Consider the following 17,080-nt stretch of genomic DNA (forward strand, 5'->3'; position numbering starts at 1 on the left):
AGGTATCTTTTGGTTTTTGGTGCTATAATAAAGGGAATTGATTCTCTAATTTCCCTTTCTACAGTTTCATTATTAGTGTATAAGAAAATAACTGATTTCTGTGCATTCATTTTGTATCTTGCCACATTACTGAAATGCTGTATGAGTTCTAGTAATTTGGGGGTGGAGTCTCTTGGATTTTCCACATAAAGTATCATGTCATCTGTGAAGAGAGAGAGTTTGACTTCTTCTTTGCCAATGTGAATAACTTTTATTTCTTTTTGTTTCCTGATAGGACTTCTAGTACTATGTTGAACAATAGTGGCAAGAGTGGGAATGCCCACTTTCTTCATTAACTATACTAAGAGAAATACATGTGGATAGAGTATATAAAATGCAGCATTTGATTGCCTTTGCCCATTAATTTATGAATACCCACTTTTACCATTAAGTGAATTGAGAGATGTAAATGTGGATATGGTAAATAAAATATAGTATTTGACTGGCTTGGTTCATAAGTTTATTACAGAGTAAGCTCTAGATACACTGATAATCTGCCTGCCCTACACATCAAATGCATAAGTTAGTACTCAGTGCAATGCAGGGAGGAACGCACAGAGATTGGAACAAAGTAAAACTGTCTTTAATTACATTTTATGTGACTATTAACATGGCAAATCCCAGAGAAACTACAAAACAACACTACTACAGTCAACAATTTAACAAGGTGAGCGAACACAAAGAAAAGTATAAAATTCAACTACATTCATAAACACAGGTATATATAAATCAAGAACAATCAGGAAATATGGGAAATGATCAGTTCAGTGGTGCCAAAAACAATAAATTCCTAAAAATAAAGCTAACAGATAAGATCCAAGAATGTTACATCAAAAACCACTTTGCTGGAAAAAAAAATAAAGATGTGAATAAATAGAAAGAAATACCACTTTCAGGAATAAGAAAACTCACTATTTTTGAGATGATGTTCTTCCCCAAATTTATTTATAAATCCAACACAATCCCAATCAGATCACAGGAGGCTATTCTGTAGATATTGGAAAGTTAATTCTAAAATTCACAGAGAAATACAGAAGACTAGAATAACCAAAGCAATTTCATAGCCCACCAAAGTGGAAGAACTACCCTAAATAATTTTTAAAGTTACCATAGAGTTATAGTAATCAAAACAGTTTGGTATTGAGAAAATATATATATACAACAAAGGAACTGAACAGAGTCTAAAAATAGACAAACACATATAAAGTCAGTTGATTTCCAACAAAAGTGTAAGGCTATTCAATAGAAGGAAAGTCTCCAATAATAATGCTGATTGAATATCTGTATGGAAAAAAATAAAAACCAATTCACATCATACATAAAGAGTAACTCAAAATAGATCACAGACCTGGATATAATACCTAAAACTATAAAAATCTGGAAGAAAACACAGGAGAAAACTTTTGCAACCTTGAATAGACAAAAGTTTCTTAGTTATAACAATAACAACAACAAAACACCCATGAAACATAAAAGAAAAAAATTGGTAAGTTATGTCTCATTAAAATTAAAAATCATTTGCTCTCCAAAAAATAACATTAAGAAAGTGAACAAGAAGCCACAAACTGGAATAAATATTTGAAAAAGACATATTAGAAAAAAAGATTTGTATAGAAATTATGGGAAGAACTCTTGGAACTGAACAATAATAATAACCCAATTTAAAAGTAGGCAAAACAAACAAAGTCCAGACTAAGACAGGTGAATTCTACCAAACATTTAATACTCCTTCCTCTCAAACTATTCTTAAAAATTGAAGAGGAAGAAAAACTTCCAAATTCATTCTATTGGGGCCAGTATTACCGTGATACTAAAATCAGATGAAGACACAACAAAACAAAACAAAAACCAAAACAAACAAAACAACTACAGCGTAATACCTCTAATGAACATAAAAATACTCAAAAAAATATTATCAAACCAAATCCAACAATACATTATTCCTGAATCAGTCAACATGATGCATCATATCAATAAGAGAAAGGATTAAAAACCCTATGATCATTTCAACAGAGGCAGAAAAAGCATGTAACAAAGTATAACATCTATTCATGATAAAAACCCTCAACAAAGTAGCTTAGAGAAAATACACCTCAACATAATAAACTTACAATGGAGAAAAACTAAGAGCATTTCCCTAAGGTCAGGAACAAGGTAAGGATGTCCACTCTTAGCACTTTTATTCAACATAGTAACAGAAATCTAGCCACAGCAATTAGATGACAAAAAGGAATAAAAGGCATCCAAACTGGCAAGGAACAAGTAAAACTTCCACATTTGCAGATGACATGATACCATATATGGAAAACTCTAAAGACTCCACCAGAAAACTACTGGAACTGATTACTAGAACTGATCAATGAATTCTGTAAAGTCAGAGGACATAAAATCAGTGTACAGAAACCCATTACACTTCTATACGTTAATAATGAAACAGCAGAAAGAGAAATTAAGAAAGCAGTCTCATTTACAATTGCACCAAAAAGAATAAAATAACTGGGACTAAACTTAACCTAGGAGGTGAAAAACTTGAACCCTGAAAACTATACAACACTGACAAAAGTAACTCAAGACAACACAAACAAGATATTCCAAGCTCATGTACTGGAAGAACAAGTATTGTTAAAATGTTCATACTACCCAAATAAATCTACAGATTTAATACAATCCTATCAAAATATCAACAGCATTTTTCATAGAACTAGAACAATCCTAAAATTTTTATGAAACCACAAAAGATCTCAAATAACCAACAGAATCTTGAAAAAGAAAAAGCTGGAGGTATCACAATTCCAGATTTCAAAACTATAGCAATCAAAACAGTATGGTCCTGGCACAAAACCAGAGACACAGATCAATGGAACAGAACAGAAAGCCCAGAAATAAACCCAAATTATATGGCCAATTAATTTTCAACAATGGAGGCCAGAAGAAGCAATGGGAAAAAAGAGTCTCTTCAACAAATGATGTTGGGAAAACTGGACAGCTATGTGCAAAAGAATGAAACTGGGCCATTTTCTTAAACCACAGACAAAAATAAACTCAAAATGGATTAAGTCCCTAAATGTGAGACCTAAAACCATTAAAATCCTAGAAGAAAGCACAGGCAGTAATGTATCTGAGACTGGACAGAGCAACACGTTTCTAGATATGTGTCCTGAGGCAAGGGGGAAAAAAAACAAAAACAAACTGTCAGGAATACATCAAAATAAAAAACTTCTGTGTAGCAAAGGAAACAATCAGCAAAACTAAAATACAACCTATTGAATGGAGAAGATACTGCAAATGACATATCCTATTAAATGATTAGTAGCCAAAATATATAAAGACTTTATACAATTCAATACCCAAAAAACAAATAATCCAAATAAAAAATGGGCAGAAGACCTGAACAGACATTTCTCCAAAGAAGACATCCACATGGCCAACAGCCACAGGAGAGATGCTCAACATCATTCATCAACAAGGAAATGCAAATCAAAATTATAATGAGTTATCACCTCATACCTGTCAGAATGGCTAAAATCAGAAACATAAGAAACAAGCGTCGTCAAGAATTGGGAGAGAAAGGAACCCTCCTCATTCACTGTAAGTGGGAACGCAATCTGGTGCAACAACTGCAGAAAACAGAATGGAGGTTCCCCCCAAAATTAAAAATAGAACAGGGTGCTGGGTGGCTCAGTCAGTTAAGCACCTGACTCTTGCTCTTACCTCAAGTCCTGATCTCAGAGTCATGAGATCAAGCCCCAAGTCAGGCTCTGTGCTGGGCATGGAGCCTGCTTAAGATTCTCTCTCTTCCACTGCCCCACCCCCGCCTCTCCCTTTTTTAAAAAAAAAAAAAAGTAGAACTACCCTATGATCCAGTAATCACATTACTGGGTATTTACCTAAAAAATACAAAGACAATAATTCAAAAGGATATACGTACCTTCATATTTATGGCAGCATTATTTACAACAGACAAATGATGGAAACAACCCAAGTGTCCATCAATATACAGATGGATAAAGAAGATCTGTGTGTGTGTGTGTATGTGTGTATATATATACATATGTGTGTATGTATGTATATATATATATATATATATATATATATATATATATTAGAATTAGACCAAAAACATACTCTTGAATATAGAGAACAAACAGATGGTTACCAGAGGAGAGATGGGCAGGGGGGATGGGTGAAATGAGCGAAGGGGATTAAGAGTACACCTATCTTAAGGAGCAGAGAGTAATGTATAGGATTATTGAACCACTATACTATAAACCTGAAACCATATAACACTGTATGTTAATGATAATGAAATTTAAAAATTAATAAAATTTAATAGATTTCAAAAGAAAGCAGGCAAAAGATTTAAAAGAAATATACAAATATACAAATGACCACTGAAAACTGACATGAAAAAACATTTGGAGGTGAAAACCATTATTTTGGTTGTGATGACAGTTTCATGGATGTGTCAAAAACACACCAAAATATAAACTTTAAACATGTAAAGTTTATTGTAGTTCAGTTATATCTTAATAAGGTTAAAAGGTTATATCTTAATAAGGTTATGTCTTAATAAGGATAAAAGGAGACTTTTAAATGTTAAAATGGTAACTGGTATGATTTATTTTCTTTTTCTAAAATGTTTACATGCTATGGATAGTACTCATTCTATGGAAAACAATGGACCATGTTGGTAGAAAAAATATGAGAAATACATACACTGCTAGAGAAGGGATTATTTTATGATATTACAGTCAAACCTCATTATTTATTCTAAGAGAGATCAGCAAATATACATGAATACAAAAATAACTTAAACATCACAAGTATTTAGATTTGAGTGTAATTATTATAGAATTCATAAGACTGCACGCCAAAAAAAAAAGCTCTAAATATTGAAATTTCAAGCAGTCATATACTCTGGAAATATACTGGAAATAATTAGATTTCTAATCTTACCACTCCAGGCAACTGAGCAATATTTACACACATGAAGAGGGCAAAAAGAAACTTAAGCTGATCTTCAGCAAGCGTCTAATAACTGCTATAGATTTAGAGGGCGTGGGAGTAGATATAGACATGTGCTATTTCATGAAGATTAAAAAACTTCTAACAGTAATGACCTTTATTAAATCAGCAGAACGAGCCTACAGTTTCCTACTATCTTTCCATTCATTCACTTAATGAAAATTTATTAACTGCTCAAACATAACAGATTTTGTGTTTGACAGAAGAGATGCCAAAAGGCAGTAGAGTATGGTTAAAACAAGTGATACCAGAACTGGAATGCCTCTGTTTAAATTTTAACTATTCTATGTATTTCCAAGGGCAAGTTACTTGACCTTCAGCTGTCCAGTAAAAGGTTAACAGCAGGCTTAAGGTGTTCAAATCCTGTATTTTCTAAGGAATGGATGGTCCCTTGACTAGCTTCTGGGAAATAGCTAAAAAGGCTCTGGAATATCATGCCTGATAAGAGTGTCTTTGTATACTGGAAGCCATGGGCCATGCCATATAGTTTATTCTAACCATGTGATTTATGGTGAGTGCATGCTTTGATCCACCTGAGTCCTGCAGCAAGCTTTATCAGTCTGATCTCTGTGAGGGCTGAAAACTGAGTAGTTGTCACTCCATGCCTAGGTGACTGACAGCCCCAACCCCTAAAAGGGAAAAAAAAAAAAGACAAAACCCTAGACTCCAAGGCTCAGGGGAGCCTTCCTGGTTGGTTAAGACTTTACACTTATCACACATTGTCTTTAGGCAATTAAGCATTTCCATATGACTGTATTGAAAGATGACAAGAGGAGCTAGTGCTTTGTGTCTCCTGGACTCCTGCCCTTCGTGCTTCTTCTCTTTGCTGATTTTAATCTGTATCTTTTCACTATAATAAACTGAAAGCATGAATATAACAGCTTTTCCGAGTTCTGGGAGTTCTTCCAGGAAATCATCAAATCTAAGGGTTCTTAAGGATCCTCAACACAGTAACATTGTTTTCGCATCCAAAAAAAATGTATTTATTATTAGTACTTACTTAAAGAATAGATGGGGGATCAAAAGAATTAATATATGTTAGATGTTTACAATAATACGCAGCATATAATGTTTGCTGTCTCTCATGCTCTTACAAAAATAAGTGGTCCTAATAATTGAATAGCTTGGTCTAGTGAGAGAGCACATTAAATAATTAAACTGCAAGTGCTAAGAAAGAATGCATAAAACATGAGAGGAGCAGAGAGCATCAGTTCCTTCTTTCCTATCCCCAACTCTGTTGTCTTCATTTAGGTCCTCATCATTTCTCATTTCCTAAGTGAAATGCTGGGAGTATCCTCATAACAGTGTAATCTTTACAGGACTCCCTGACACTATATCATCCACCAGCAGTAACAGCACCACCACCACCACTACTGCCTGATCCAATATTCCTTTAACCTGATTCCACACTCTGAGAATCCATTCCAATATATGTTCCGCTGATTTCTGTAGAACCAAAATTGACAAAAACTATCAAATTATTTTAGTGTATCACACTTCTTCCTAGTTTTAATTTTATACCTCATCCCCTGGGGCCTCTGCGAACTCAAGTCTGATTATAGGTCTAAAAGCAATGAAAGGTGGCAAGAATAAGACAAGATCATTGGCGGTCCATTGTAGGAAACTACTTTAAGAGATATTACAGGGTCTCTAGGCCAGGGAGACAGACCTCCTAGGAAGGAGTAGAGGGCTACTTCTACTGGCAAAGGAGGTTCAACATAATTTAGAGAGGCAAGGTTCCTAGCTTCATCATATTCTGCCCAAAGGTATCCACAACTATAAGGATCCAGCCCTTTCTTCAAGGTTGCAAACTCAGATTGTGCTGTAATTAAAATACCCACATGATCTGTTTTTTTTAAAAAAGCTAAGAATTATAACTGTACAACATGATGGTTTCTTTTAGGGCAGGAAAAGATAAATTTTGGTACCTGGAAGTGGAGTGCAGCCATACTGAAAACTTAAAATGTAAGAGGGGCTTTGGAACCAGCCAGGGGGCTCTACGCAGAGTGTAGAGAAAGCCTAAAACATCCTGAAGAATGTGTTTATAAAAGTCCCCGAACTCTGATAAGTCTATGGGAGAGGACTTGCAAAAAAGCAAATGGAAATTTGAAGAAGGGGGATACTTGTTAAGTAGTGGCAGAAACTTTAGCAACACTGTCCCACGGAGTTATACAGAAAGAAGAAAATATGACTAACGAAGTGGCTGATCTAGCTAAGATTTCCTACCAGAGTGTTGAATGTGCCACCTGGTTCATTTTACTGCTTATAGTAAAACTTGCGAAGTGAGAGAGAAAATAATGAAAGGGCTGTTAAACAAAAAGAAGATAAGACTTACTCTACAAAATATACTGTCAAGTAAGTGAAAAGCCAAGCCACAAACTGAGAGAAAATATTTGCAAAAGACGTATCTAATAAAGGTATCTTACCTAAAATATACAAAGAACTCTTAAAATGCAACAACAAGAAAACTGGGCCAAAGGCCTGAATAGATGCTTCACCAAAGATACACAGATGGCAAATAAGCTTATGAAAAGATCCTAAACATCATATGCTATTATGAATTGCAAATTAAAACAACAATGAGTTACTGCTGCGTACCTATTAGAACAAATTCCTAAATGCCTGACAACAAGAAATACTGGCAAGCATCTAGAGCAATAGAACTCTCATTTCATTGCTGGTGAAAATGCAAAATGGTACAGCCATGATGGAAGCTAAATAAGGCAGTTTGTTACAAAATTAAACATACTCTCACCATACATTACAGGAATCATACTCCTTGGTATTTACCCAAATGAGTTGAAAACTTCTCCATACAAACACCCGCTCACAGATGTTTACAGCAGCTTTATTCATTACTGCCAAATTTAGAAACAACCAAGATGTCCTTCAGTAGCTTAATGAATAAATCAACTGTGGTAAAACCATACAATGGATTATTAAGCACTTAAAAAAAAAGAACTATCAACCCATGAAAAAATAGGGGAGGAACTTTAAAGACCCATTACTAAGTGAAAAAAAGCCAATCTGAAAAGAATATCTACATACTACACAATTCCAACCATAAGACATTTTGGAAAAGGCAAAACTATAGACAGAATGAAAAGTTTATAGGTTGGCAGGGGTTGAGGAAAGGAGGGCTAAACAAGGTAGTGAAACTATTTAAGTGCAGTGAAATTATTCTCTATAAAAAATACTATGATGGGGGATACATGTCATTACACATTTGCCTGAACCCACAGAATGCATTAACACCATAACTATGTATTTTGGATGATAGAGAAAGGACAAAAGAGGTTAATCAGTTGTAACAAATACACCACTCTGATTTGGAATGCTGATGGGAGAGGCCGTGCAAGCGTAGGGGCAGGAGGTATGTGGGACATCTCTTAACTTTCTACTCAATTTTTCTGTGAACCTAGAACCGTTCTAAAAAACAAAATCTATTAAAAGAAAATATGCAGGGTACTACCAGGAAAACATCACTCAAAAATGAGGCTGAGGGTATGACTGAAAACTCCTTCATTAAAACTTTAAAAATATTAAAGCTGGTGCCTCAGACTATTAGTCATTCAGCCAAAAGGGCCTCAAAAGACATTAGAATGCACTACTGATCCTCTCAAACAATAAAGCTTCTACAAAATAAGGGCATTATCTTTCAGCCTTGTTACTAGGAGCCCAATGCATATAAGGATTTAATATCAAAAAAAGTGTAACTTTTGCTCAAAGGAATATATCTCAATAGAATTCATTCAACATCCACAAGATTTATAAAAGATTAATATATCTTTTTATTTAATATACAAAGATTTAATATAACTTAAATGAAGAGAGAATTGGGGCCCCAAAAGAAAGCAAGTTGAGAAAACAACTCACCTTAGAAACATGTGCTATCTTTCATGAAAAAAGACAGAGATACAAGGAAAAGCATAGAAGGTAAGGCAAAGAACCATAAAGAATTATTCCCAGGCTTCAGATCCAATCAAGAAACTTCTAATATTTTCCCATCTGGATCTCAGAATTGCTATGAACCAGGGACACCTTGGCATCTTCCATTTTTGCCCTTTTAGAACAAAACTATCTATAGCAGTTTTCCTATGCCTGTCCCCCATTGTATGTTCGTTCAGTATTGCAGGTGGGGAGAGGCAGATGGAGCAGAATGGTACTCAAAGATCTGTGCTTGAAAAACACCCAAGGAACTATATCTAAGCCCAGATCTGATTTAGAAGATGAAATCCTGCGCTCTGAGATGATACAGTAACAGAATGAGACGTGTTAGGCCTTGGGAAGCAGTGGGTGTACTCTGCATGTGGGAAGGACATGAACACTTGGGGTCTGGAGGGCAGACAGTGGCAGCCAACTTCCTTCGTCCTGTTATTCACATTTCCATGGAGTCTCCTCCCACGCAGTGCCAGAGTTGACTTGTATGACCAGTACTAAACATGAAAAGTGATAGCATCACATCTCAGAAATTATAACATTGTGGCTTCCAGCTTGAGTGCCCTCTCACTCTATCAGATCACTTGCTCTTGGGAAGCCATGCTGTGAGCAGCCCTATGGAGAGGCCCAATTGGTACTTAAGTGAAGCTTCCTGCCAACAGCCATAAGAGTAAGCTTGGAGGTGGATCTTACAGAGCCAGACAAACCATAGAGGACTGCAACCCTAGCTGACACTATAACTACAACCTCATGAGAGATCCTACACCAGAACCACCCCTAAGCTGACCCTAAATTTCTTTAAGATACTGTGTGAAATAATATTTTTCATTTCAAGCTGCTAAATTTTGGGATCGTTTGTTACATAACAGACAACATGTGAACACCACTAAAGCTCCCAGATTCATTCATTCTCATCATCACTGAATTACCTGATTTTCCAATTCAGCAATAATTTATTTCCTACGTAAGGAAAATCTTCCTCTAGACTTACCAAAATAAGAATGCTTTCTTTTACTGTCTCTGGATTTTAAAAAATAGTGGGAAATTAGCTTACATAGCTCAATATTTTCAGAATTAACGGCTGATCTGGCTGAAAGTCTTTCTTCATTGAGAAAGAAAGAGAGAGAGGAACCTTACATTTTTAATTAGAACAGTTAAAAACACAAACACATATGCTTGTTTGGATAAAACTAATTATGCATGTTTCCTACTGAAGAAAATATTCAGAATAAATAAGCTTGTTTTCAATAGTTTGTTTTCAACGATAAAACTGAAATGTCTAGTTTTTTAAAAGTACTTTTGTATTCCTAATGCAGATAAAATTTCCACCATTATAATCACTCGCACTGTTCCAAAATAACAAAATACTACCTCTAAACAATACTCTAATCACAATTACCTGTCAAACATATTAACACAAACTGATTTATCATATTAGTGACCTAGAAAAAAGTAGGAAAAATTCTAAAAGAACAGTGTACAAATAAAAAATGCTTTCATGCTGGCAAAAAAAAAAAAAAAAAAAAAAAAGGTGCAAATGGTCTCCAGTAAATACAGTTTGTGTTGGATCCAAACCTAGAGCCACCCAGTTTAAAATTCAGGCCATAATCCAACCTATAGGAAAGACTCTACCACTGCCTTGACAGCAACTTAAGGGAGGTTACTTCAGCACACTAGGATTTTAAAAAGATATATTTTACAGCATAAACCGTCACTCTTGAGAGGTAGTCAACACCAAAGGCCATACCCCAGTCACTGGAGGTATCAAGAAAATAAAAGTGAAAGGGTGTAATATAACCATAGAAAGGCAAAGACAAATGATCACACATTTAAAGATGATATAATGCAGGAATCAAAAATTCAAATGTCTAAGGGCAGCAGAAAGTTAACAGTCAGTCAATACATGCAGTGAGCCCTGTAAGTCATAAGCTTACAATGTATGAATGTAAAGCCTGCAACAAACTGAAAAACACATAGCTCATTTCAAGGGAATTGTAATTTGCCCTACTGTTGTTATACACAATGAAGACCAGTGTGTAGAACTTTCTATTTCTCAGGAGAAACAAAAAACCTGGATATTTACGTAAATTAGCTGAAAACTATTTTACAAAATTAAAGATTGTGCAGGTCCGTTTAGGCTGGATATCTCCAATTTGCAAACTCTGCTTGATGCAGTATTATAGAGGGTATAATTATCTATTATTTCTCCCATATAACTAAATAACTTCCAGGGCAAAAACAGATATGTCAGTAATAAAAATAAGACTCCAGTAATCCCTTAAACAATAATTTCCCAGAAAGTTCAATCAGGTCAAAAGTATTTTCCAAAACCAAGCCTAAGATAAATACTCCCAACTACATTAAAGGGTGTTAAACCAAACGGGTCAAGATGATTAATTTCCAAAAAAACTGAGTTAGTACTATAACAATTTCCACAATACACACAAAAATGATGATACACTGAAGAATGGGTAATACTAATCAGGAGAGTATTTAACTACTTTAATTAAGCAAACTTTTAACTTTTTAAAAATGCCTTACTTTGAGTTGCAATTTTGGTTACAATTCTAGCCTGTCCATATTCTAAACAAGGCACACAAAACCAAGTTATGCCTTATACCTGAAAAGGATATCACTTAACACTCCTTCATTACCTTAGATATTAACTCTGAATTGTTTTTAAATAGGAGCAGTGTGTGTATCCACACATAGTATCATTCTTGTTGCTTTCTGATGTCAAAACTCGTTTGAGGGAAATGTGATTAGCACAGGCTAAGAACATCAGCCATATCTTATGACAGTTAATAGTTATACTGTTAGGTATTAGTTGCGACCATTTTTGTAATGAGCTCATTAAGGGCCTTACAAAGGCCCAAATCCAAAATCTTTTTTTTTTAAATATTTCACTTATTTATTTGAGAGACAGATTACAAGTAGGCAGAGAGCCAGAGAGAGAGAGAGGAGGGAAGCAGGCTCCCCCCTGAGCAGAGAGCCCAATGCAGGGCTCCATCCCAGAACCCTGGGAACATGACCTGAGCTGAAGGCAGAGGCTTAACCTACAGAGCCACCCAGGTGCCCCCAAAATCTTAGTCTTATTAGCAGCTCTCCAACCTCCAAAGAAATCAACCCTGAGTACATTATCAATCTAGACTATACTTAAAATAAGTATCTTATCTGCTATATAAAATGCTTTGCTTCAATAACATGTCTTCACAGTGATATTTTTCTCTACAGCAAAATCATCTACATTATCTATACTGGAAAAAGGAACCAGTCCCCAAAAAAGGAGACAACAATACAATAACAGAGAAAGCAGCAGAGTACTGCTGTCTCTGCCTTGTCTTTAACTTAGCTGTGAAACCTTGAGCAAGTCAGTCATCTGCCATCTCATCTGTACCAAATTAATCAATTTTAATTTGCCAAAGAGTGATGAGCAAAATTGTGGTACAATTTTTCATTCATTACTTTAAATTAAAGTAATCAGTTTAAATGAGCTTTATAACTGAAATAGTTAGCTAAATGTAGTACCCAAGAGTATTTTCTAGACAATGATAGTGTACAAAACCATTCAATAGTTTTAAAAAAAGGAAAAAAAAAAGTGTTACCTTGAACTACTAGGCCATTAGCTATTCTGGAAAAAAAAATCCTTTCCTTCTCATAAAAATAATCCAACACCCTCCCACTCTTTTTTAACAATGCTGAACATTGTTAAATTACACAATTACTCATTAAATTACTCAATTAAACCTCATTATTCTATGGATGGAAATAATGTGATACACTGTCTGAAAAATTTAGTTTATTCCTGTAGGACTGTATATACTGCACACCTTCCAAACACTGACTACTGAGCCAGATGAACTGACAGATACACTGGTACACAGTAGGTCTTACTGAACTACTCAAGGCCAAATGGCTGATTTGAGAACCATATGCTGAGATGTAGCTGGTCATCTGCTCTCTCCCGCCCCATCCCATTCCAATCTGTGGAGCTATATTAGTTTCTGTCACCTTGTTGCTGAATCTTATCTCCTCTGCTGCCAGTTCTGCCGCTTATTGTCCATCACCGTTACTGATGTCCTTTGCCATTCCCCATTGTTATATTGCTATCCAGTACTTCTTTCTTGTTTCACCATTTTTAAGGGGAGAAGGGAGAACAGAAAGAGAGAATCTTAAGCAGGCTGCACGCCCAGCACACAGCCAGATGCAGAGTTCTACCTCACAACCCTGAGATCATGACCTGAGCCAAAATCAAGAGTCAGACGCTTAACTGACTGAGCCACCCAGTGCCCGTTTCACCATTTTTGTCTCTTCTGTTTGTTTCCAGGCCTCCAGCTCTCAGAAAAAAGAGATCAACTTCACAGACACAGTCAGCCAATCAATATACTCCTTGCCTTCTAATTAAAAGAAAAAAAAAAAAAAATCAAAGCAGGTCGGAATGATCCTTGGTTTTTCTGAACTGTTTTTTTTATCACAATCTGATACTCAAAGGTTCATTCACTGTTATAAAAAGATGCTTTATGGTCCTTTTTATTTCTAAGTTTGGAGTTATTGCAGATTCTTGTCTACAGATAATTGAAATTTTTACAATTATAGTATTTTAAGGTTAAGGTAATCCACAAAGAAATAGCGGCTGTCTTCTTAACCCTTAGAAGACTCACCCCAGGGGCGCCTGGGTGGCTCAGTGGGTTAAGCCGCTGCCTTCGGCTCAGGTCATGATCTCAGGGTCCTGGGATCGAGTCCCGCATCGGGCTCTCTGCTCTGCAGGGAGCCTGCTTCCTCCTCTCCCTCTCTCTGTCTGACTGTCTGCCTGCTCGTGATCTCTGTCTGTCAAATAAATAAATAACATCTTTAAAAAAAAAAAAAAAAGAAGACTCCCCCCCCAAAATAATAATAAATCCAAAAATTTCTATTAAAATCAGATCTTAAAATAAATGAATAGCACTCCGAAGAAGATATACATATGGCCCCAAAGCATATGAAAAGATGTTTAACACCTCCAATCATTAGGAAACTGCAAATAAAAACTGCATGAGATACTACTTCACACCCATTAGGATGACTATTATCAAAGAGAGAGAGAGAGAGGATGTGTTTGGCAAAGATGTGAAAAAGTATCGGTAAAGACGTAGAAAAATTGCAACCTCTGCTCATTGTTAGTAGGAACATAAAACAAAATAGTACAACCAGTGTGGATAACAATAAGGTGATTCCTAAAAAATTAAATACAGAATTGACATTTGATCCAATTCTGGATATATAGGCAAGAGACATGAAAGCAGAAACTTAAACAGATATTTGCAACTTCTGTTCAGAGCAACCTTTATTCACAACAGGCAAAATGTGAAAGCAACACAATCATCGACGGTCAAAATGATTTTTTAAAAATGTGGTATACACATACAGTGGAGTATCAGTCAACCTTAAGAAGCAAACAAGATACAACACGCATGAACCTTGAAAGCATAATGCTAAGAGAAATAAGCCAGTCACCAAAGGACAAATATTGTATGATTCCATTCATACGAGTAAACCTTGAGTAGAGACAGGATATTTAGAGACAGAAAGTAAACTGGTGGTTGTAAGAGGCTAAAGGGAGGGGAGAACAGAGTTAATGTTTAAAGTGTATGGATTTTCAGTTGAGGAAGATGAAAAGTGCTAGAGATGGATGACAGGGATAATTGCCTAATAGTGTGAGTGTACTTAGTACCACTCATATATACAGTTTAAAATGTTTAAAATGGTAAATTTTATGTTATGTATATTTTACCAGAATAAAAAAGATGAATGAAAAGTAAAGTTTACAATAGGGCAGGAAAGTACTTGATATTTACTTATCCATGGCTACTGTGTAAACCTTATCTGATTAAAACAGAGAACAGAAGTAATTTATTAACCAAATAAATGGTGTTTAACTTCATTAGTGATAGTGAAGAGCAGAAACATCTCTAAATATTTAAGGACTTCAGATTCTCCTCATAGAGCTCTATCTGGGAAAGATGAAAAAAAAAAAAATCAACAGTCTGTCAATAAGTAAGATCTCTCATGCACACACCAAACCACTGAATAAATACTCATTTTCGAGATTCTTAAACCCTAACGCCTCCATCATTGCTATTCTCCGATATACCAAACATACCCTTGCCTCACCACGTTTTGCTACACTAAAACACCCATCCCACAACCTGCAGAGTTCACTCTCTCATTTCATTCAGATGTCTACTCATATGCTCCTTTATCAGAGAGGCTAAGCTTGAAAATCCTATGTACAATAGTATTCTCTGTAATTCTCACTCCCCATAAAGAGCTTTATTTTCTTCACAGTTTTTATCACTACCTGATATATACATTTACTTGGTAATCTTTTTCGCCATCCACTGCGAGTAAATTCCAGGAGCACAAGGACTTTGTCTATTCTGTTGTACCCCATCACCTACAACACCATTTGGCACATTGAGGGTGGCCAATAAATACTTGTTAAATGAATAAACAGATGGATGCTCACAGCATAAAATCATATTTTCCTCTTGGTCTAGGTACACTTTTATCATCTCTAGCCTTCCAACAGCCACCAGCCACTGCCTCAAAGCCATCCAGAGTAGGAATGATTAAAGTGGAATACCTAGTTTAAAAAGTCAGACTGAAACCTGGTACCAGCACTGACAATAATACCTTAATTAGACACTTCAAACAGTGCTTGCTCTCACAGTTTGTAAATACCCTAAATGAATACACTCTAACCTCACCAATATGGAATGAAGTACAAGGATACAGAATTTACCAATAACACTGCTTTAAAACAAAAAGATAGCATGTATTGAGTAATAAACATTGCACTTCATCTGTTTTAATAAACATTAGGAGGCACTTGCTAGTCCGAAAACCACACAATTTTTCCCTCTACAACTTCTCAGAGGTAGGGAAATACACAAATGCAAGAACACTAGTTGTTAATAAATATAGACAAAAATTAAGTAACCAATTCTTGGCCCAAGAGATACACACTCTGCAGCATGAGAAAGAGTATGTTAAAACTCTGGATATGAGACTAAAGCATGCTTCCAATAAACACCTAAGCTTATTTTAAAGTCAAAGTTTAAAAACCCATTCCAGTCAAATGTCCCACCAGCGCCCATACATACATTTTACAAGTTTTGAGAGATTTTTTATAACTGCACTTTAATTTTCTGGCTGCAGTTAATGACATCTGGTAAAGCTTCCGTTGATTATAATTTTTGTAGAAAAAAATGTTTAATCAGACAATAAATACCGTCCCTCCTGAGAAAGCATACAGGGCCCATTACTCTATGGTCTCTAGGGCTAACTGGACCCCACATGTTCATTTGTAAGGACAGTCAAGCAGGGAACGAACGCACGTGCCCTGCCCCGCCTCGTAAGTAAAAACGGTAGGGGGAACCTGCCCTTCGGCGGTGTCCCAGAATTGGGGACACCTGTGCGCAGGGCACGCCGTGTGAGATGTGGGCAGCCTGCGGCCCCGGGGCTAACGATCCCAGCCCGATACCGACCAGGCCAGCCCCTTCCTCTGATTTCCACCAGGGCCTGCCCCCGGAGCTCATATCCCCGCAAACGCAGGTCCTACCTGAGCTCTGCCCCCAGCTACAAGGCTGCGGGGGGAGTCGGGAGGAGGCGTGGCCTTCCAGCTCGCCAGACGAACTCCCCCGTGCGGTTGTTATGACTTTCCCTCTCGGGATCCGCGCCCCGACCAAGTTCGAGCCGCACTTCCGGGGTCCGCGGGCTACTGAAACGTCATTGTGCACGCGACGGCGTCTGCGACAATCCGGAAATAGGCGGAGCGTGGTCGCTAAATTGGTTCCTGTGGAGCTAGGTGGGCTGGGAGAGAGAGGCTTGTGGGAGGTAAGAGTTGTTCTATTCTTTCTCCGCGGGCCTTGGTCGCCTTTTCCTTTACCCTCTTTTGTAAAGCGGGAGACTCCACTTCCTGAGCACCCTTGAGGACGGGGCCACCTTGAAGCCTCGTTCTCTAAGAAAATTAAAAAGCAGTTGCGAGACTGTCCATGCAGCCAATTGCCTACTCTCCCATTTATGTTTTGTTCATACT

At 36.6% G+C, this 17,080-nt stretch overlaps 1 protein-coding gene across 6 annotated transcripts in view; it reads right to left on the reverse strand.

The window, feature by feature from the left end:
• Nucleotides 1-16,767, reverse strand: part of ARB2A (ARB2 cotranscriptional regulator A) — a 428,932-nt gene extending 412,165 nt beyond the window's left edge. For 3 of the 6 annotated variants that reach the window (XM_059418238.1, XM_059418239.1, XM_059418234.1), the window contains exon 1: nucleotides 16,604-16,764. The gene's annotated coding sequence lies outside the window, so the exon portion shown is untranslated. Of the gene's footprint in view, nucleotides 1-16,603 lie in introns of all 6 variants that reach the window. The other 3 variants (XM_059418235.1, XM_059418236.1, XM_059418237.1) reach the window with 2 other exon arrangements.
• Between the last annotated feature and the right edge of the window lie 313 nt (nucleotides 16,768-17,080).

The sequence above is a fragment of the Mustela nigripes genome, chromosome 12 (assembly GCF_022355385.1).
Source record: "Mustela nigripes isolate SB6536 chromosome 12, MUSNIG.SB6536, whole genome shotgun sequence".
In the NCBI taxonomy this organism is placed as follows: Eukaryota; Metazoa; Chordata; class Mammalia; order Carnivora; family Mustelidae; genus Mustela; species Mustela nigripes.